The sequence below is a fragment of the Balaenoptera acutorostrata genome, chromosome 9 (assembly GCF_949987535.1).
Source record: "Balaenoptera acutorostrata chromosome 9, mBalAcu1.1, whole genome shotgun sequence".
NCBI classification, from domain to species: Eukaryota; Metazoa; Chordata; class Mammalia; order Artiodactyla; family Balaenopteridae; genus Balaenoptera; species Balaenoptera acutorostrata.
In genome coordinates, this window is record NC_080072.1 from 104245132 (window position 1) to 104268083 (window position 22952).

The 22952-nt window shown below is 51.5% G+C and overlaps 1 protein-coding gene across 4 annotated transcripts in view; it reads left to right on the forward strand.

The window, feature by feature from the left end:
• Positions 1–543: 543 nt before the first annotated feature.
• Positions 544–22952, forward strand: part of PKNOX2 (PBX/knotted 1 homeobox 2) — a 259497-nt gene continuing 237088 nt past the window's right edge. For all 4 annotated transcript variants that reach the window (XM_057553006.1, XM_057553005.1, XM_057553008.1 and 1 more), the window contains exon 1: positions 544–626. The gene's annotated coding sequence lies outside the window, so the exon portion shown is untranslated. The remainder of the gene's footprint in view (positions 627–22952) is intronic.

Below are 22952 nucleotides of genomic sequence, written 5' to 3' on the forward strand. Positions count from 1 at the left end.
TGAGCAACTTTTCTGGGGCCAGGGTAATGAGAATTATTCAAATGCAATCATAAAAATGAGGCCAGCCAGGCAGGAATGGGGTGGGAGTGGGGGAGGAGTGGTGGTGGAGAGAAGGATTTCTTGCCAGTTTTAAGTTTCATAATTTCTGGGGAGTTCTCTTGGGGTCCACAGAAAATTTCACCTCATCTCCAGCCCCTGAGCCCAGAATGTCTTGAAACTCGGCCTCGGGTGTTTGCCGAGGAGGACTTGGCCTGGGGGGCGGGGGCAGGGTTCCCGAGCTCCTTGGGGGTCCGCCGCGTTCCTGTGTCCGAGGCAACCTCGCGGTCTGACGCTGTCTCTCCAGCGCTCTGCTGCCTCCCCGGCCGCTGGAGCAGGCCCGCGCCCGGCGTCTTAGAAAAGCCTCCAGCAGAGGGAGACACTCCAGCGGCTGCTCCGACTTGGAAGCGGCCGGGGCCGGGAGGGGGGCGGTGAGGGGGTGGGGAGAAAGGGGGAGTGAGGAGAGGGGAGGTGTGTGAAGGGGGGGGGCTCCGGGGGGCGGGTCCCTGTGCCGCTGACGTCCCGAGCAGTGCTGGGAAGTATAGGCTGTGTTGTCACGCCGGTGTCAGTCTGATGAAGATTGGCATCAGGTAAGCTGTCATTCATTTCCATGTCAGAGACGCTTTTGCAGGCGGCGGCGGCGCGGCGGCGGCGGCGGCGGCGGCTGCGGCTGCTGCTGCGGGCGGCTGCCTCAGAGCGCGTGTGTTTTATTCCAGTCCCCAAGCCAGAGTATTATTCATTGCGACAGGGCAAGGAGGAGAGAGGGAGAGAGGGAGGCAGCAGGGAGGAGAGAGAGGGAGGCAGCAGGGAGGAGGGAGGCAGAGAGCAGCGAGGGACGGCGGGAGCGTGCAGAGAAGCTGGGGAAGCGCCGGGAGAGCGCGGAGCGAAGCAGCGCGAGTGGCGGCGAGGCCGGGGAAGGAGGCGGCCGGAGCCGCGCGGCCCGCCCGCGCCCAGGCCCGGCCAGCGCGCAGCCCCGCCGCCGCCGCCGCCTCGCCCCGCTCGGGCCGGTGGCCGGGCGCGCATTGTCCGCGGGTGCCAGGAGCGGGGCTGCCGACTCGGACCGCCGCGGGCCCAAGACACCGTAGCGGGCGGGCGGGGAGCTGCGAGCTGGGAGCGCCGGGGACCCGAGTAGGGACGTGCGCGCGGGCCGGAGCCCCGGTGCGGGCAGCTCGGGGCTGGGCGCTCCGCGGGCGAGGCTGGGAGCGGCGGGCCGGCTCCAGGTTCGCTTTCTTTCTCCCGGCTTCGGGCGCCCTTTGGGCCGGAGCTACTCTGCGCCAGCAGCTTGGAGCTGCCTTCGAGCGGCTGGAAGCGGGAGCAGCCCCAGACTCGGGCCGGGTGCCTGGAGTCCGGGAGCCGCGGCCGCGTCCCGCCAGGCCTGGGGAGCCAGGGTGGGTGGGGGTTTGCAGGCGGATCCGTGGGGAGAGCGGAGCACAAGCTGTGGGCCAGGCAAGCTGGGATCGCAGGGGCCGGGCTCAGGGACCCTACCCGCGGGAGGAGCAATAATTTGTAGGGTTACTGGCTTTCCGCGGATTGTTGGGTGTCTTTGGCGAGGTGTGGGGAGGCGCAGGGGCCCTCGGCGAGGTTCGGGAATAGGGAGCCCTCCTGGCTCTAGAACGGGGGGCATGAGTTCGTAAGGGGGGGGGGAAGGAAAGCGCCCCAAAGCAGAGAGCCGAGGGGGATGGGGCAGGGTCCCGAGTCGGCCGTGCAAAGTTTGCGTTTCTTTCGGGTTAGGCGTGCGGGGCTCTCCCGACTCCAGATCCTGAGGAAGAAACGAGCAAAGCGTGCCGCCTTTTCCGGGGGCTCTCAGCGGGAGAGCCCGAGGTTCCGGCGCGGTGGGGAGAGCCCGGCTAGGACTGGGAGTGGGGCGGGGGGTGGGTGGTGGTTGTGCGTTAGGGCTGGGCTTCAGGGCCAGGCTAGAGTTTGGGATTTTAAGAACCGAGCTGTTTTCAGAAGCGGGATCGAAGGGCCGCTCAGTAGCTTAGGGATCGAATCTATACTCCGGCCAGAGCAGCGGAGGTGGGGGGTGGGGGTGGTTCTGGAGTTAGGGGCCCGGGGTTACATCTGAGGCTGGAATCGGAGGAACTGGTGGCGTTTTTAGGATTTAGCCAGGGGTTCACGGCTTTGGTGGTGGTGGTGGGGTGGGTGGGTTGAAGCTATTGGAATTTGGGGAGGGTCGCGCGCGCGACTCCCCACGCTAAGTGGGTTGAAAAGCATTTAGGTAGGCGATGAAAGTAGTTGATAGGAGCCATGGCAGGCGAGTCCCGAATTCCTGCTGCTTCTCCCCAAAAGCGGATCTGGAGGAAAGGACTTAAGGCGCGCAGGACCCGGCCCTAGTAGAAGGATTCCGGGAAGCGGACAAATCGAAGGGATGTTCTGGGCGAAGCGACGGGGTAGCCTCGCAGGGCTCGGCGTGGATCCGAGGACCCGACCGTGGCGGCTCGGCGGGCTCCGGAAGCCACTTCGGGTCTGCGGGCGCAGCGCGGCCGGGCGCATGCGGTGGCCCGCAGGGGCCGCGGCCTGCGCGGGGGGCGCTAGCAGCGAGGCGTCAGGCCGGGCCCTGGGAGTCCGGGCTGCGGCCGAGGGCAGGGCGGGCTCTGGAGCCCTGACCGGAGCCGCCAGCTGTTGACCCGCAGGCGCTGTCTGCACTTCTCCCAGGCCCGGCCCGGAAGCCCACAAGCCGGGCCGCCGGTGCGACGTTCCGCCTGGGAAAGGGGCGAACTCGGAGTCCCTTGTCTTTACCCCACTTGTCCCGGGACTCCTCCAGCGTGTTGAAATATTTTCCAACTAGTGGAAACCGAAAGCTTAGCATTTTAGGCAAATTTAGACTATCTACTCCCCAAATCTGAGAAAATGATGGTGTCCAAACACGAGCTATATTGCGCAAAGCCTTAGTCCCTAGCCCTCCTGCCTGCCCTGCCATTCTGGCCTTCTCGAGGCTTCAGGAACTCGGGGGGAAGGTAGGGAGGGTCTCCAGTCTTTGGGCTCGTGATCTTCCACTCGAGCTGCGCCCCGCTTGGCTCCGGCCTAGCTCGGCGGTGGGAGAGAAGTCCCGACTCGGGAGGGAGGTTGTCCCTCGGGCCGCTAGGGAAGCAGAGTGTGTTGGCGGGGGACGGGGGGCGGTGAACGGGAGGAAGATTTGCAATTTCTCCTTTGCAGTCGCGAACCCACCCTCCCAGCCCTCCGCAGCCCTCGCACCCCTCTCTGGGGCAGCCAGACGGCGCTTCCGGGACGCCGAAGGCTCGCGACCCACGAGTGGCCGCGGCGGCCCGGGGCGCGGCGACCGCCCAGCGGCGGAGCTCCGAGGCTGTTGTTTTGCAGGCTTGGAATTCGTGCGCACTCTCTCCCGCCGAGAGCCTGAGGGCGGGAGGGAGCCGTGACCCCACGGAGACTCCCCGGTCACCGCCTCCCCTTTGTGAGCGCTAAAGGCATGCAAGCCCAGAGAAAGAGAAGCTGCTCAGAATAAGGGGCAGGGGGTTACCGGAGGGAGATGGGCCCGGTCGCCACTCACAGTAAAATGCCTTGTGCAAATTGCACTGAAGTGTACCCAACTTGAGACTGGCTGTTTTATGATCCTTTCTGGGAGTTTACTGCTCCCTGCTTTTAAGTCTATAGATTGCTTTAAGTTAATGAAAGTGCTGCTTTCAAAAAGGGCTTTTATTGTGCAGCGCTGGCAATCCAGTACCTCCCCTTTACTCTTCCAAAATGGGCCTGTTTAAAAAGAGGGAGCGTCCTGGAGTTCCCACATGGACAGAGCTTGGGGGAGGAGGCTGTATGACAACGAGGATTAATAAAAATCAATGTCCAAGTCATTCGGAAAGACGAGTTCACTTCTTTTCCAGTCCAGTGCCATCTGTACATTCCTGTATTGCCTTTTGGACTTTTCACTGAGTCTGATTTTAAATGTTGCTTGGTGCCTCCCCCTGACACCCCCTCTCTACATTGCTTTATGTAGGCCTGACCCTGTTCAATTAAACTCAAACTGGATTTTAGGCTTTCAACTGGCTGCCCATTCAAACTGCAACTAAAATATTTACTCAGGACTGGGGGAGGGGCTTTGCCTTGCATTCAGTGAGATAGATGTGTTAAAAATGTCAGGGAGAAAGGCTGGGAACCTTGAGAAGAAACATGGAAGGCTTTTTCCTTTTTCAATTGATTTGGCACAAAAGGTGAGATGACAAGGTTTTTAACTAGGTCCTAACACAGAAACTGCAGTGGGGCTGGGCTGTGGCTTTGACCGCATGTCATAACCATTTAAACTGTGGTTAGTTGTTCAAAGCTCAAAGCTTCTCCAAGCTGGGTTTCATTAACTCTACACCAGTTGCCTGGAAGTTCAGTAGCAATAAATTGTATAAACACATTTGAAGTAAGTTAGTGATGAAATAAGGAGAATTACTGTCTTGTGAGTGGAGAATCCTGAATTCACGGAGTTCTAGCCTAACTGGAAACATACCTCCTCTCCCTTGGCCTTGAGGTTTATGGGTGCACCAGAGTGTGTGTTAAATTTCTTTCTGCTATGTCCATCTCCAACCTGGGGCTGTAACTCATTAGGGACCAAGGCTTGCCTAGAAAGCAAAAAAGGCTGGGTTTTAAAGGGCTCTCTATTAGCCTGGTTTAGAAACCAAACCAAACCCCTCAACCTGACTTCCTTACCCTGGGTGAATGCAGTGTGCAACAGAAACAGCAGCAGAGCAGGCCAAATTAGATTTTTAAAGGTTAGCAGCTTAATAATACTGTGTTGTTAGCAACTGAATTTGTTTTTATTAAAGAAACAACCTATAAAATTTATAGGCCTCCAACATGTTGCAAGATTTCCTTGCTATTTATTTAGCGCCCCCGCCCCGAAATTCTATCTCCAATTTCAGACTTTTGTTCCCGATTTATTTAATTTGGAGCACATTTTCTAAATTAGCTCGCGGAAGGTGAGAAATGCTGTTATAAGTTTTCCTTTTTCCTGTGGCACCAGGACAGCGATGCTGTAAGATATATATAAATGTGTGATGCAATTGCCTGAGGTGCTGGCATGTGAAGCAAAGTGTCTGGATCAAACAAAATGCAGATCAGAGTATGGAGAGGGTGAAAATGATGCCACAGAGGAAGTTACATGGGAAGTGAAATCATCATGAGCCACCATTAGCCTTGATTCTAGCCAACACAACAGGCTTTGTATAAAACACTTCACATGAGATCCGTGACTTATTGAAGATAGAATTATGTTGAGAAGCAGAATTTAGAAGGAAGAGTTGCACTGGCTGGGTTCCGTCCAGGCTGCGTGGCCAGGCTTGTTGTGATGGGGATCTGCTAATTTAATTAAATCTAATACCTGGTGGGAAAGGGAGGAAGGAGATAATCAAGGCGGGCAGGTCAGCATGCTGGGTAGTGTTTAGGCTGGAGTTTGGGGACCTGGCAGTTTTATACCCTGTTACTCTCTGGCTTCATGACTACAGTGGGTCAGTTAGCTTCCTGATCTCGGTTTCTTCATCTGTAAAGTGGAATATATCACATGAATTCCTCATTAGGCTCTGAGGAGTGACTGCTGCCTGAATCCTGCACTCTAAAGAATAAAGGAAATGGGAGAGAGGAGGCTTCTGAGCGGCAAAGTCATTTTCTTCACTGTGTTTTCTTGCCCTGCCTGGCCCCAGAGCCTTTCCCCACAACTCTCAGGAGTTCTTAGGCTTGGGTGAAGGGGCTAAACTCCTGCCTTTCTTATATCCTGGCATTTGAAGTCCCTGCTGTGATTCCAAAATGCACCTGCACTTTTCCAGGAGAGGCAATTAAGCCGGAGCTGGGGGAACCAGCATGTTTATTCCCAGCGGTGCTACCTGGACTACCTTTCATGCATTAGATGAACACAGAATCTGACTGGTCAGAAATGCGGCCTCTTCTCTTTATGTCACTGGGAAGAAGAGGCCACAGCCTGGACTGGTGTGTGACATCTGGTAGGGCTAGGGCCGGGGTGGGGGGGGATGGGCGTTGGTCTGGAGCTAGCCGCAGCTTGAACCTCACTTAGCAGTCTCCATTGCTGGCAGATCAAAGCAGATTCTGGGCCAGAAAGCCCGAGAAGTTACACCCGGCAGTTATACAAAAGTGTATACGCACTTGGAGCAGTTATACAAAAGTGTATACGCACTTGGAACCTCCTTCCGTTCCGGCGCCTGAGTTTTTAAAGTTATCCCTGATACTGGAGACAGGCTCCAGTGGAATGCTTGCCTTTAATTCTCCCTCATCGTTGGGGGGGACTTCTTGGGGTAATTTTTTCCTCCGCATATCCTTCTCCAGCAGTCTTGGGCAGCATCTTAATTTCCAGTCTGATCAGGGGTGAGAGCTGGGACACACAGGATGAGGGTGGAGGGAGTTGGAAGGCACAGTCCTTCTACTAGAGCTCGGCTTTTCCTCGGTCCCGATCCCCGAGGAGTGAGGAAGAACCAAGCCCTCGGGCAGCTTGGGAAGAGCTTGCTGCCAACGTGTTGTCTTGAGGGGGATCTGCTGTTTGGCTTGGATGGCTCACTGCAGGCCCTGCCTGCCTGGGTTTCTAATTACAAGAAGGACGGTTCTGCTAAGACCTATCTCACTAAAAACACATCCCTGTGTGTAATAAGAAACCCTAAACCAGGCAGGATATTTTAAAACTGAAGCAATGAAGATTAGATTAAGTCTCCGCCAAACAGCTTCGTTCTTATATTATTTTTGGCTGGAATGTGGAGAAAAGCGGCTAGCCCTAGGGCCCAGAGCAGACTCTGGAGGGTTCAGATGGGGCCGGAGTCGGTGGTGTAACTGTTAGTTTCTCTGCTCAATAGGAATGTGGCCAATTTCAGTACAGCTCAGTCAAGGCAGTGGGGTGCCTGGTGGGGGAGGAGGGTCAGACCCAAAGGGGCCAGAGAGTGGCCCCGAATCAGCAGGTCACAGGGCACTGAGAACCTTTTAAATCCCTCACATCGTCCAGCCTTTTGTGTTCAGCTTATGCTTCTACCTCCCCCCCCACCAATCCCCCACCAGCCCCATCCCGTGCCTAGTTAACCCAGCCATCCACCACGTGGCCTTTGGAGGATCCTTAGTTTATTGGATTATTTTTCTGGGTGGAGAGAGGAACTAACAGTTGTCCAAGATTCCTGGAAATAGAGTAACCAGTAACCTGGCATCAGGATCCCTTGCTCTGTCCTGCTAGGGAGAAGCAGCGTGGTATCCATTCATTCCTTTGTTCCTTCGTTCAGCAAATATGTAGAGAGTGTCTCCTCTGTGCCTGGCACAGTCCTAGGCGTTGAGGATACAGCAGCAAAAGCAAACGGAACAAACACATGTAACCACCAAGTCCCTGTCCTCACGGAGCCCGCGCGCTGCGACAAGTGCAGAGTGTGGGCTTAGCATCAGATAAAACCCGCACTGAAAGTCTCCTTCTACTAGTTACTAATCGTGTGGATTTAGACCAGTTGCTTAACATCTTTGATCCAGTTCCCCCATCTGTAAAGTGGGAAATAAAAGCACGTAGCTCATAGGATTGTGGAGAGAGTGTCTGGAAAGTGCGAGCACAGTGTCTGGCACCCAGGGCAGGCTCAGCGGGTTTCCTCTCCAGTTGGTGCATTATCCAGCCTCCCCTTCCCCCTGGCTTTCTCCTCCCCCAGGACATGGCCTAGGCCGTCCACAGGTTACTGGAACATCAGCAAGTGTTGAACAAACAGCCGCGTGCTGCGCACTGCACACAGACTTCGGACAGGGACACAGACCCGGTCCTCAGGGACTGTGCAGTTTGGGCAAGGACAAACTTACACACAAACGCATGAGAGATGCTGTGCACACGCACTGAGGCGAAAAGAAAAGAAGGCAGAAATCAATCGTTAACTAAAGGAGGCAGAAGTGGGATGGGAGGCTGCCGAGTGATGGGGACAGAGTGGAGGTGAGCTCTCAACGGGGCTGGAGGGGGAGGGGCGAACATGAGACTGTCCAGGTCAAGGTGCTCTGGTGCTGTCATGGCGATGGCTGGGGGGGCAGCGTGAAGAGTTCAGCCTCCTCTGACCACGGCCAGGGGGCCAGAAGGGCCACCACTGCCTCAGGAGAGCCTCCCAGACCTCCCTGTTGGAGGTGGGCTGCTTTCACACAGTGACCTTTCAATGCGTAGAACTTAGGCTTATGATTTAGTGCAGGAGGCCGACCAGCTCATTTCATTCCTGACTGTGATACCCCTCTCTCACCTACTATCCCTGCTCTTCCTAAGCCGAGAGAGCAGAGACTGTAGGCCCACACCGGCCCTCTCGGGGGCTGCGAAGCTGACCGATGTCGGAGCGGTTGGGATGTGGAGAACAGGGATTCGGACTGGGGATCAGGGACAGTGGATTCTGCTCCAGACTTGGCCACTGACTTGCTGTGTGACCTACAACACGTGACTGACCTCTGGATGTCAGTTTCTTCAGCCGTCCGAGGAGGAGCTGGAACTTGCTCTCAGAGGCCCCCTTCAGCCCAAAGTTCCGTGATTTTGTGTTTCCTCAAATTGGATTGGTTCACGAACAGACAATCGTTGGAACCGCCATCCAACCACAAAACCAACAAGTATCATGACGGCATACAGCCGCCAAGGCATGGATTGTGAGGGCTTGGCCCTCGGGTGCCCTTGTGTTGTAGGGTCTCTCAAGACAGTGGGGAGTTGGCCTTGACTTGACCGATGGCCTTCCCAGGGCAAATGGGCAAGTCTAGCAGTAGGGGCGGCTCCACGAGGGCAGCATTTTGTCTGAAGACTCACTGGCTTTTTCATAAAAAGCACCATTTGCTTCTTTTGTTGAGACGGTGTGGTGTTGGGAGAAGGAACACTGGCTTTGGAGTCACATTCTTGGTTCTGACCCTCGTTCTACTACGACTAAGCTGTGTGTCCTTGGGCACATCTCTGAACCTCTCTGAGCCTCAGTTTTCTTACCTACTTAGGATAGTAATATTATGGAGCACACAGGACCGTTGTGAACACTCTAGAAGAAAGTATCTGTAAGTGCTCATGGTGAATATTGGTTTTCTTTCCTAATAAACAACATTCTCATGCGCTCTCTCTTTTGAGCCTCTCAACGTTGTGAAGTAGGTGAAGTGTGAAGCAGTTGTTGTATCACTTTACGAGTGGAAGGAACCTGGGCTCAGAGAATGGCTGAAGCGGCAGGTCCAGGTTGGCAAACTCTGCAGAGACCTATGGGCTGTTACGGAAACCCAAACCTAGAAAATCTACTTTTTTCACTTCCACAAAGCTTTTGGTTACGGGAGGGCTGGGCTGGTCAGCACAGAGAGGAGGAGGTGGGTTTCGGGCAGGGAGGTGGGGTAGTGGCAGTGGGGCGTGGTGGCAGAGCTGCAGGGCCATCTCCCTGCCTCCATCTGCTACCCAGGCTGGAAGCCGGCCCACAGCTGGGGCGAAGAGAGTGTCCTGGGGCTAAACCTGTGGTCCTCCGGCTCTCCATCCTGACGGACACCAGGGAACACTGAGCCCATTTTTGGCAGGGCCTGCTGACTCCGAGTAGGCTGAGTCCAGGGTGGCGCAGGGGGTCCGTGATGGAGCAGGGGGAACGAGCCCCCCTCCAGAGGTCCCTCTCACAGTCCTCACTCCGTGGTCCCTTGTCACTGAGTACTGCTCTATTCCCAGGCCTGTGCTAAGCCGGGAGTCCAGGGCTGTCCCTGCCCTTTCTCAGGTGAGGCCCAGCTCTGTGTGCGTTGTGAGTTCAATTCCAGGTCAGAGGCAGAGAGAAGCAGCCCAGAGAGACTCCGGCTGTGCTCCCAGGGCCTCGTGGTGACAGGTGCTTGTTCTCACTCCCGAGCCCTCCCTGGCGGTCCTTCCATCCGTCAACGAGCGGGGCCTGAGCCCACTATTCAATGAATGCCCAGCTGTGTGCCGTATGGGACTCGGTGCCTCTCCCGTGTGACCTCTGATCCCGTGTGACCTCTGACACATCTCTTAACTTCTCTTGATCTTAGCATCCTCATTTTATACAAGGAAGAGGTTAGATGAGATTATCTGCAAGGCCCCTTCGGGATCTGCTATTCTGTGACTCTGTGGGCTATACGTGCTGAAGTGTGTGCTCCAGACCACCAGGCACCGGGGTCAGGAAAAGGTGGTGAGGCACCAGGGGACATTTGGCCCATAGTGGTAGGACCTGCCTAACTCTGAGTGAGCGAGGGGGTGGGGAGAGTAGATGTAATGGCAGCTGGGCCTCCCTTGTTTGGGTGCAGGGGCTGGGGGAGCTCCTGCTGAGGGGGGCCCTTTCTGAGTCCTTCAGTCTCCAGGAGGACCAGGGAGACAGAAATCAAGCAGGAGAGCCCAGTGGTTTGGGAGCTCAAGTCTGCTGCTCTCCCGTGGCCCGGGTAGAAGTGGTGGTCTTGTTCTGCTGCCACGATGGGAGCCCATCTCGCGGCCCCTCTCCTGCTAGGACTCTCCCAGCTCTGGGAGGAGAGAGCTAGACACACAGTGGGGCGGCAGACCCCTGGGGACCCTCACGTGTGAGTATGATCTGGAGGAAAGCCAAAGAGCTCGACAGGATTCCCCAGCCTTCTCTGGAGGCCATTCCCGGGGAAAGTGACTGTTCCTTGCACGGGCACAGCTCTCCTTGGGAAGGCACCCCGTTCATGAGAGCCTCTTAGTGGCAACAAGATGGGGGCGGGGTGCTACCTCCTGCTGACTCCCAGTTTGCTGGGAGAACCCCTTTCCAAGCTGGACATCTGGCCTCCTGGAATACTTTTCAAAGTCATTTCCATTGGCTTTGGAAGGGAGAGATGGAGAGAGAACTGCATTCGCGGGCTGTACTCTGGGCAGTGTCATTAGCTGCTGGCAGGGCTTTCTTTCTGCACAGAGTCGTGGTGCTGGCGGTGCTGCCTGACCACAGTGGGACTGGACCTTTCCAGGCAGGGAGGAGATGGGCTGCCACAGCTAGCATGTAGATCAAGGGAAGAAAAGGATTGTTCTTGAGCCCTGTGATTTCTGAGGAGCTGCACAAGGCCACAGAGGAATGGACACTCCTTCACCGGGTGCCGGCAGCTCTCACTCTTTATTTTATCCGGTCATCACCACAGACCCGAGAAAGCAAGCGAGGTTCAGAGGGGGTGAGAGAATTTACCCAAGGTCACGCAGCTGGTTCGGTGTCCTCCTGGATCCGTGGTCTTTCTAGCCCAGTTCGCTGCCTGCTCTAGGGAGATGCGTGTTTGGGGGAAAGTTGCAGGATTGCTTGCTGCCTTCTTGCTCCATCTCCCTCCCACCCCAGACCCCGTGCTCCAGCTCATAGCAAGCTCAGTGTAAGATACAGGGCTGTGGCCTGGGCAGGTCATGGGTGATGAGATTGCGGTGTGACAAGGAGCACGACTGAGGCAGGCCGGTGCCAAACAAGCCAGAGCCTTGGGTTTGAGCCGTGACTCAGCCGTATGCTCACCGCGGGACCTTAAAAGCTGGCCCCACTGTCCTCCTCAGTAAATGGTGGTGACAGTGCCTCCTGCCAGGGCTGTGGGCCAAGCGAGTTAGTGGCCAAGGATGTGTTACGCACAGTATATAAACATAAGTGAAAGCGCCTACACTCTGCCTCCCATGTAACGTGTTGGGGAGAAAATCGGTTGTCACAGATTCTATTTCTTATTAGTTTGGAGTCGAGCGCACACACAAACACACACCACCTCCCGTGCTCACTCACAGAGTGATGACAACCTTGTTTAAGCGATTGAAAGCTGGCAGGATGGCCCGTCACGCCTGCCCCACGGCTGGGGTGTGAATGGCGCCCTCAGGTGGTTGTCCAGATTCTGGCATAGAGACAGACCTGAACTGTGTGCCTACTGTATGCCAGTGGCTGTCCCATCTAGTCCAGGGCAGGGGCCGTCTGGGGCCTGGCGTCGGGGGCTGGCCTCTGCCAGGTCCCGTCAGCCCGCACCAGGCCACGGGTTCCTCCCCGTGGGTAGTAACATTCATTCTATAGATTTTCATTGAGCACCTTGTACATGTCAGACCTGGCGGAGGTGCTGGGGATGGGGATACGGCCGTGAACTAGGCAGACAGGCTCCCTGCTGGTAGAGTTCACAGTCGGCTGGCTCGGGGGAGATGGGCATTCAAGTTCTGCGGGTAATTAGTGAAACCGTGATAAGAGGAGAAGTGCAGGAAGCCACGAGGGTATAGCCAGGGGGTGTACATCCTCTGGGGGTCTGGAGGGCATCCTGGGGACACGAGGTTCAGGCTGAAATTTGCAGGGAGCTGGCGAGGATTCTAGTCACCATCGGCTGGCTTCACCTGACCTCATGCTCAGAGGAGACCCTTCCCAGAGAGAGAGCTGGCCAACCCCTCCATCCCTAGGGGCTCCTTTTCCATCCCAGGCGAGGGCAGAACAAGGCGGCAGAAAGACAGTGGGCACCGGAAACAGCCAGCCAGGGATTTTGCTCTCACCTGAGTTTCCTGTCCAGACTGCTTCAAAGAGCACAGCTGACGCTGTTCCCACAAAGCCCCTTCCTCCCAACGCGTACTACTGCACTCCTCCAGGGCAAAGCTTTCAGGAGGAGCCTTTAGAAAACGCAGGCATCCCTTGCCCAGTCTTCCAAAGCTAGGGCCCTGATCATATCCAGGGGTGCCCGGTGATGTTGACGTTCAAGACCTCTTACCTGAGTCTGATTTCTGGAAAGCGCTCATGGGCAGCAGCTGTGCGCTGGGGAGGAAGTCTCACCCTTCTTTCTTGGTACCGTCGGGAGGACTATATTTATTGGAAGATCTGGCCCCTTCCCCTGGAGGGGATGGAGTAAACCTCTTGACTTATTTCCTTGATGCAGTGGCTGAGGCCATGCCATCCTTTTGGAAACACTGGGGACAATTTGTGAATATTTTGTAGTCTGGTACTTTGGAGGGGACAATGAGGAGAGGCAGGAGGGGGGTGGCCAGAGAGAGATTGATGGGCTTAAATCACTAGGGCTGTAAATTCAAAGTTACACGGATGTGAAAAATAAAAGGTGCTTGCGAGGGAATAGCTGGTGGTACAGAATGGACCTTTGCCCGAGGCTTTGGCATCCCCCTGGGCTGGCAAAGTGTATCTGCCTCGGGGTTAGACAGGCAGGGGTTAAGCCCGGCTTCTGCCACAGGCTGGATGTGTGATCTTGGGCAATTTCCTAACCTCTTTGAGCCTGAGTTTCTTCCCTTTTGTGAAATGGGGAGGACAAAGGCTCTTTGCAGGGGTTCAATGAGCCTGGTCTAGTCTCTGGAACTAGGTGCTCAGGATGTGTGGGTTCCTTTCCCACCATTTCCTTCCCTCGACAGTGCTGGACACAGACCAAAGTTCCCCTTCAGGAGGCAGGAGGGAGTGGGGGCAGGGAGGCGTGGGCCTCTCTGGGGAGCACAGCTGGAGGCATGGATGGCAGAGCTGGCGAGGCTTTCCTGAAGGTGGGGCGAGGAGGGTGGGGGGGAGGCGCAGTGCTCTGGGGCTCCTGGGATAACCAGGGCAGCTTAGGTGGCCTCGGGAGGGCTGCAAAGCAGGGACTCTTTGAAACAGGGGATTGGGAGGATGGGAGAGAGGAATGAACACTTATGAAGTGTCTGCCATGTGCTTGACCTTGAGCTAGGTGCTTTAGCACCCATTATGTGAGTTTATAAATTTAGAAGCATAGAATCTTAAAGTCTCAGAAATCTCAGAACTGGAAAGGAGACAAGACATCTATTCCAACCTCTGTATTTTATATATGGAGAAATTGAGGCTCAGAGAGGGCAGTAACTTGCCTAAGGTCACACAGGAAATCAGTGGCAAAGCTGGGTTAGAAACTGCCCAGGCCAGTGCTGTTGGGACAGAGCAGAAAGAGCATAGACTTTGGAATTAGAAAGACTAGGTCTGACTATAGACATGCTTACAATATGACCTTGAGAAACTTACTTCCTGAGCTCAGTTCTCTCAGCTGTAAGATGGGATAGTAATTCTCAACTCAAGTGGCAGCCATGACAATGAAATGAGATAACCCAGATAAGTGCCCAATGTGGCACGGGGGCTCTGTGGGCTCAGGTCCTTTCCCCTCCCGGCCTGCCCCCTCCCCACTTAGCTCAGGGCTCTGACCACGCCCACAGGGCCTCCAAAGAGCCCTGAGCTGGTCTGGCCTTGTGCCTCCAGGGTGCCAATAACCCGGAGGCCTGGGGCACTCATTCATTCTCTCATTCAGTTATTCTTCCAGTATTTATTGGGTACCTTGAGTGTTTGCCAGGCGTTGTCTTGGTGCCTGGGCTAGAAAGGAGCAAAAACAGTCATAGCCTCTATCCTGATAGAGTTTGCAGGGGGATGGAGAAGAGAGGCATTAGTTAAAAAAAAAAGTCATACAAATAAATTTGAGAAACCATGTGTAACAAGAGCTTTGAAGGGAAGAACATGAAACTATGAGAGCATTTAAATAGGAGATTTTATTTAGAGAGAGCAGGGAAGGGTCTCTGTGGAAGAGAAGTTTGAGCTGAGACCTGAAGGGAGAGGAGGACATAAGCGAATAAAGAAGGAAGCAAAGAGTATTCCAGGGTGTGTGTGTGTGTGCGGGGGACAGTCGGTGTGAAGGCCCTGGGGAGAGAGGAAGGGGTTGATGGATGGCAAGGGGGATGGGGCAGACTGACAGGTCAGGAGGGACACCTTGGAAGAGCTTGGGAAAGAACACAGGAGTCTGATCTGGACCAGGCAGCACCTTCAGGAGAGGCGGGATGACCCAGGCTGAGATTCTGAAGTGGAGACCAGGCTAAAGCTTGGCTATAGGCCTGGAAAGAGAAACAGAAACAAAAGTAATAATAATAAAAATCATAAATAGATTGCAGGTCTGTGGTGGAGAGGCGAAAAATGAACAAATTCATCATATAACTGAACAGTGTCAAATTCATTTATGTCAAAGCCTTAATGATATGGATGCATCATTGAGTAAAAGCCGGAGTCCTCACTGTGGCTGAATTCCTACCTCCCCAGTCCAACTCCTCTCACTGTCTTCCTCCCTCGCTGCTCCAGCCGCCCTTACCCCGACCCCCGCCCCCCCCTCCCCGACCACCTTGTGGTACCTGGAGGGGTCAGGCATGCTCCTCCCTCAGGGCTTTTGCACTGGCTGTTCCCTCTGCCTGGAGCTCTCTTTCCCAGGTATCTGCCTGACTCACTCCCTTGGTTTTTCCGGGTACCTGCTCTGATGTCATCCTCTCTCTGAGGCCTTCCCTGAAGGTCCTATCTAAAATGAAGTTCCTTTTCTCCCATCCCCGGCTCTCCCTACCCCCTTTATTTTTCTCCTGTAATTATCAGATTTTGTCTCTTCTTTTTCACTGCTGTAATCCAGAATAGTGCTTTTGCATATAGTGAAAGCCAAGCCAATGTTTGTGGAATGAATGAATGAATGAATGAATGAGTGAGGGGAACTGATTGCATGAGAAATGATTTGTTAGGTTCATTCAAAGATGCTTTTTCCTTTCTCTGAAATGTCAGGATTGGGAGGAGCTAAGTCTTTGAACAACTCTCTAATTTAACAGCTGACCAAACAGAGGCCCAGAGAGGTTAAGGGGCTTGTGAAAGATCACACAGAACAGAGCCAAGATGAGAACTGAGGCCTCTGGGATTCCCTCCAGGACTCTTTCTACAAAGTTTTGGCTTTTCTGCACGACACAGCTCTTGGGGGATGAGAGGTTTGCTCTGTGGGCCTCCACTTCTGGGAGGTGGGTGGGGGATGGCCAGAGGGCCTTGACTTCCATGAATTCTGCTCCTGGGGTCACATGGCCTCAGGGGCCATAAGTTCATTCCAAAATCTCTGTTGCTTCTGCTTATCTCGCTGTGAGACATTTTGGGGTCGTTCTTGGGAGGTGTTGGTAAAGGTGGCCATTGGCCACTGACAGGCAGACATACTTCTCTCCCCAGAACTAGGAAGTAAAATGAATGGGCTGTCAGTCTTCTGCAAAGGCCAGTGCACAAGAAATTGTTGTATAGCTCTTATTTGGTGCAAGTCTGCCTAACATGGGGAATAATGCAAAGAAGCATGTTTCTGGCCCTGCACTCCAGAGACTTCCAATCTAGCTAACTAGACTAGACTACTAACTAGCTAGGGAGACAATACTTTAGTAGCATCAGTATTAATATTTGAATAATAATAATAGCAAACATTCATTGAGTGCTTGCTACATACCACTCTTCTAAACACTTTACAACTTGTAGTTCATTGACTTCTCATAACCACTCTTTGAGGTGGACGCCCTGCCGCCTTCACTTTTGGGTGACCTGAGGCACACAGAGAGGTTAAGCCACCTGTTCAAAGTCACACAGCTAGTATGTGGGGAGCCAGGATTTGAACCCAGGCAGTCTCCCACCAGTGTCCATCCTCTTTATTTATAACGTTAAGTAATAGCACAAGACAGGAACGTGTGACACATCGCGAGGAGGTTGTACGAAGCCAAGGGAGGAGGTCTCGCCGTGGCTGCAGCAGTCAGGGACGCCTTCCTGGAGGAGGTGCTGCCTGAATCAGAAGAGGAGTGTGTGGATACTCAGAGAGAGGCTTTGCCCTCTTGGTTTTCGGTCCTCATATGGACGAGAACAGTGGTTCAGAGGGTCTGGTGAGGGCCCTGCAGTGGGGATGGGTCTCCTCCTCCCTTGATGCATATACTTGGGGACGGCAGACACGAGTGAGGTCCTTTACCAGCTGCCCAGCAAGGGTTGGGAAGACGGCCTGATGTGACCTGACCTCCCTCCCCATAGAAACAGTTCCCCATGGGCTTGTGTCATGAGAATTCTGCCTAGATTCTTGGATCTAGGTGGATCCAAGGGCAAGATGCTCAGGATTCAGGATTCTTAAATGTTGGGCGAACTTCTGAGAAGATCCTCTAAATGGTCTATAAGATTGTGGCTGTTCTGTCTGTAAAATGGGCTAGAAATCCCCCAACTATGGGGTTGTAGTGAGCATTTGATGGGGGAGATGTGTCCAAAAAATCTGGTCCAGAGGGCTTCAGGTACTGGGCACCTCTGCTCTTCTGTCCACCCCCCTCAAGCCCCAGCTCCACCCAGACTGGCCACTCTTGGTCTTAGGCTGCAGCTGGGACACAGACAGAAGGTTTCTTTGCCCTGGTGACCTGGCCCTTTGGGGCTGTGCTTGGGGGCAGACCTAAAGCTATCCTCCTACTCAGAGTGGGAGCCATCAATATTTTCCTTCAGCTGTGTTTGCATTCTGAAAAGACATTTGCTTTCTTTTGGAACCACAGAGCACAGAAAACCCTCAGTCATAGGGGTGCAACCATCTCAGTTTGCTGGGGACTGTACCGCGTTTAGGTTTTAGTGCTGAAAGTCCCAATTCCAGGGGGACCCCTCGGTCCCGGGCTCTGGGGCAGCTTGTCACCCGAAGAGTCAGTCAAGACAGAGAGGATGTCGTGGCCTCATGCACCCACTAAAGGCTGTCCCCTTGCTCCCTCCATCTGGCTTCTGAATCTCCCAGCAATAGCAGAAGTCACTGGAAGGCCTAGTTGAGAGACAAAAGCCTTTGGCTTCAGACAGACCAGAGTTCAAATCCCGTATCTGCTGCGTACTGTCAGCCTGACTTTGGCCAAGCATCTTAACCTGAGTCTCAGTGTCCTCTTTTGTAAAAATGGGGACTATAATAACTCCATGATGGTGTTGTGTTGGGACTCCAGTGGCCGAATGTGTGTAGAACTCCTGGCACATGCTAGGTTTACGTATCAAGGGCTAAGCCATCCGAGCCATTGCTTTTATTCCCAGTGTTGGTTATGGGATGGGGAGAAGCAGCCACTTCCTTTCTCTCAGGGAGGCTGGCCTAGACACTCCCAGCTCCGTGCACAGAGGGCTTCCTGGCCCAATGGGCTGGGAGTCCCTTAAGTTCCAAGGGACCTGGAACATGCTGGCCGCAGCATGTGACAAGTATGTTTTCTGACAGGGCGTCCTCTGCTTTGTGGATCACCGGAGACACATCTTAAATTCCTGGCCAGCTGACCCCGGCCACTGTAGCCTCCTCCTGGGCCACCTCTCCCTAATGAACGGTGAGCCATGCTCATGGGACATGGACTCTCTCTCTCTCTCTTTTTTTTTTTTTTAGTGAATTTTTTTACACTGACTCTTTTTAATGGTCAAACGAAACAAAGAAGATAAACACTATTTCCAAGACATTGTAAAATTCACAAAAAGAGGTGATTTTCTTCAGATCAACCATTTGCCTGGATTTCCACTCTAGCATTGACCTTGATGAGCCCGGGGCGTCAGCAGATTCCACTCATTCGAGGAATGGAGTGTTCTTGAAGGGCCAGTATGGGCAGGGGACGGTTGCACGCAGAGCAGAGAACACCCATGGGCTATTACTCTGAGCCGAACATGCTCTATTTCCTGTGAGGTTTTCCTCTGTTGCCTGTGGCCCCTCCATTTGCCTCAAATCTGTTTTCAATTTATTTAGCACCCACCTTGTGCTAGCCACCAGGGAGGGAAACAAAGCCGATAAGATTTGGCCTCTACGTGCAGGAGATTACAGTGTGAGTGGAGAGAGAAGCATGAGAACATGGAAAGTTAAATGGTTTTGGAGGAGTTACATAGCAATTCTTGAGGGTGGATCATCACAAGAGCTGTTCCAGGGCAGAGAGGATTCATTACCGAATGAGAGACACAGGGAACAGTGTCTCCGAGGAAGGAGAGATAAGAGGGCTGATGGGTCGGGAGAGACTTGATGGAAGAGGTGGGTGGAGTACCAAACCCTTGACACTTAACTACCTTATAGCACGCTTGGGATGTGGGTATGACTGCCTCTATTTTTACATACGGCAAAGGCCAAGCCACCCAGTTGATAAGTTTGGATCAGAACCCAGGCCCATCTGCATGTAAACTTTTTCCATTAGCCATCCTGTCTCCCATGAGCCAGGCCTTGAAGGTTGGGGAGGATTGAATAGACAGAGAAAGGGAAGCCATAAACAAGGGCGTGCGTGTAGGAATATAATGAGCGAAGAAAGACCCTACTGTGTGGTAGGGCGTTGAGCCAGCCAGCCTGGAGGGGGAAAAGCCAGCCTTCTCCAGGGGAGTAGAGCCTGTGGTCTGGGCTCCTCGTGGGGTAGCGACCTGAGCCTCCGGAACTTTGCACATGCTGACCGCTGTTCCCTGCTCTCTCCTTGGAACCTCTCCTCCCCACACTCAGGAGCTCCCGATCGCTTTCCCTGGCCTTGAGTCGGAGGCTGGCTAGGCTGGCATCCTCCAAGAAGACCCAGTAAATCCCTAGTGATAACGGTGATGATAACAACACCATCTCACTCCCGTATAATGCGTTTCTCTCCATACAGTCCTTTCATTTGAAACCTGAAACAAACCATGAAGAAAGACATCCTGGCGGGTGAGCACAGGCCAGGGCTCCAAGCAGGTTACTCACCGTTTACCACTGCGTGTGCAGCACCTGGCACATGAGAGGTGCTCAACAAACATTTGTCAAGTTTCACTCCATCTGTGGGTACTGGATTCCAGCACCTCTGCAGAAAGCAAGCAGCACCCCTGGTCCTTCTCTCCTGGAGTTTGTTCAGTGTTCTCTGTGCCCAGTGGCCCCATGTCTCAGCCCGAGTAGAGGCTGTTGCAAAGCCCACGTGCATTTATAACTATTGAGTTCAAGGTTGAAAGCAATCTGGGTTTTTCTCTTTGTTTAGGTTCCCTGGGTTCAATTTAGTTTCACATGAGAAATTAAATAAGTACACCCTTTCTTTTCTACTGTCCTTTTTTGAGTAAAATCTATATAACATAAAATTTGCCATTTTAACCATTTTAAGTGTATAATTCAGTGACGTTAATTACATTCACAATGTTGTGCAAACATCTCCATATCTATTTCCAAAACTTTTCATCACCCCAAACAGACACTCTGTACCCAGTAAGCAGTAACTCCCCATTCCGCTGTCTATTCTGCCCTTGGTAAACGCTAATCTATTTTCTATCTCTATGAATTTACCTATTCTAGATATTTTATATAAGTGGATTATAGTATATTTGTCCTCTTGTGACTGGCTCTTTCAATGTTCATCTGTGTTGCAGCGTATAGAAGAATTTCATACTTTTTCATGACTGAATTATATTCCACTGTATGTTTGTACCATATTTTGTTTATTCATTCATCTGTTGAGGGACACTTGGGTTGTTTCTGCTTTTTGGCTGTTGTGAAATAATACTGCAAGTGTCTGAGTCCCTGTTTTCAGTTCTTTTGCTTATGTACCTAGGAGTGGAATTTCTGGGCCATATAGTAATTCTACATTTAGCTTTTTGAGGAAACACCAAACTATTTTCCACAGCGGCTGCACCATTTAAGTTCCCACCAGCAAAACTCAAAGGTCCCAATTTCTTTAAATCTTCACTAACACTTGTTATTTTCTGGTGGTTTTTTTTTGTTGTTGTTGTTTACAGTCATTCTATCAGGAATGAAGTGGTATCTCATTGTGGTTTTGATTTGCATTTCCCTAATGACTAACGGTGAGGCATCTTTTCATGTGCTTATTGGCCATTTATATATCTCCTTTGGAGAAATTTCTATTCAAGTGCTTTGCTCAGTTTAAAAATGAGTTGTCCTTTTGTTATTGAGTTGTAGGAGTTCGTTATATATTCTGGATATCAAACTCTTATCAGATATATGATTTGCAAATATTTTCTATTATTCTGTAGGTTGTCTTTTCACTTTCTTGGTAATGTCCTTTGATGGACAAGTTTTTATTTTATTTTATTATTATTTTTTGCCTTGCAACGGTTTATTGGGGCATCTGAGGAAACACTGGCTTGAAGTTTTTATTTTAATGAAGTCTAATTTATATACTTTTATTTTGTTGCTTATACTTTGGTTGACATATCTAAGAATCATTGCCAAATCTATGGTCATGTAGACTTATCTCCATGGTTTTTTTAAAACGAGTTTTATGGTTTTAGCTCTAATTTTAGGTTTTTCATCCATTTTAAGTTAATGGTATGAGGTGGGGTCTGACTTCATTCTTTTGCATGCGGAAATCTAGTTGTCCCAGCACCATTTGTTGAAGAGACTCTTTTTCCCCCAGTTGAATGGACTTGGCACCCTAGTCAGAATCAATTAATCATTGATGTATAGGGTTATTTCTGGACTCTTGATTTGGTTCCATTGGTCTATATGTTAATCCTTACCCCAGTAGCATACTGTTTTGATTACTGTAGCTTTGTGGTAAATTTTGAAGTTGGGAATGTGAGCTTTCCAACTTCGGTCTTTTTTTTTTTTTTTTCAGGATTGGTTTGGATATTCAGGGCTTCTTGCAATTCCATATAAATTTGGGAATCAGCATTTCTCTTTCCGTAGAAAAGCCTGTTGGAGTTCTGATAGAGATTGTGTTGAAGCTGTAGATTGCTTTGAGTGGTATTGACATCTTAGCAATTGTAAGTCTTCCTATCCATGAGCATGAAATGTCTTTCCATTTATTTAGGTCTTCTTTAGTTTCTTCCAGCAATGTTTTTTAGGTTTCAGTGTAAAAGTCTTTCACTTTCTTTGTTACATATGTTCCTGGGTATTTTATTCTTTTAGATGCTATTATAAATAGAACTGCTTTCTTAATTTCCTTTTCAGATTGTTCATTGCTGGTGTATAGAAACACAACTGATTTTTGCATGTGATCTTGTATCCTACAACTTTGCTGAATTTATTAGTTCTAGTAGCTTCCTTGTGGATTCTTTGTGATTTTCTATATATAGGGTCATGTCATCTACACATAGATTATTTCTTCCTTTCCAATTTGGATGCCTTTTAGTTCTTTTTCTTACCTAATTTTTCTGGCTAGAACTTCTAATAAATTTTGAATAGCAGTGGTAATAAAAGTGGGCATCTTGTCTTATTCCTGATCTCAGGGGGAAAGTCTTTCATCATTGAGTATGATGTTAAGTGTCCACTGTCCTTTTGCTGATGGGCCTCTCCTAGGGCCCTGGGTCAGATGGGGATGGTGGAAACTATCTGCTTTATTACTGAATAAATGGATTTCTCCTGAAGGAGAATGTGTTAGTCTTTTGGGGCTTCTATAACAAATTACTGTAGACTCGATAGCTTATAAACAATATAAATTTATTTCTCACAGTTATGGAGGCTGGGAGAACCAAGATCAAGGCACTGCAGATTTGGTGTCTGTGGAGGGCCCACTTCCTGGTTCATAGATGTCTGTCTTCTTGCTGTACCCTCACATGGAAGAAGGGGCAAGAGAGCTCTCTGGGGTGTCTTTTTTTTTTTTTTTCATGTAATGTCTGAAACATTTATATTAACATATTTCCATACATATTTCTATACTGGGGTGTCTTTTATAAGGGCACTATTTCCATTCATGAGGGCTTCACCTTCATAACCTAATCACTTCCCAAAGGCCCCACCTCCTAATACCATCATATTAAGGATTGGGATTTCATCATATGAATTTTGGGAGCACACAAACATTCAGTGTATAGCAGAGAATCATATCTGGAGCCTTGTTCAGAGCATATATCAATAATTAGAAAATATCAGTTTCATGGCAACACTAATCACACTTATTAAAATGTCAGTTGAACTAAAACCCCCAAAATTGTTAAGTTCCTACTATGTTGCAGGCACTTTCATTATGTCATTTGATCCTACTATAGCCCATGGAAACAGGCTTTTTATTATTACCTCTCCCATTTCAGAGGTGAGGAAATGAAGGCTAACGGAGTGAGGTAATTCATACAGCTGGTAGGTATTCAAAGGAAGTTGGGTATATATGGTGACTTTCTTGATTTGTAAATTGACTTGTTTTCTGTCCAGTAATTCTCAAGGAAAGAGAGTGAGGACTGCTCTTCTTTGTGGGTGTATCAGAACCTCCCCGGGGGTGGAAGGGTGGAAGGCTTTCTCAAAGACACTGCCACCCCTCAGCCCATTCTGACTGATCACTCATTCAGAGGTCATCTGCTCCCAGTAGGGAGTCATTGCTGCAGCGATTCACCATGACTACAGAGCTTGCTGCAAACTGCAGGGGTGTGCAGTGGAAA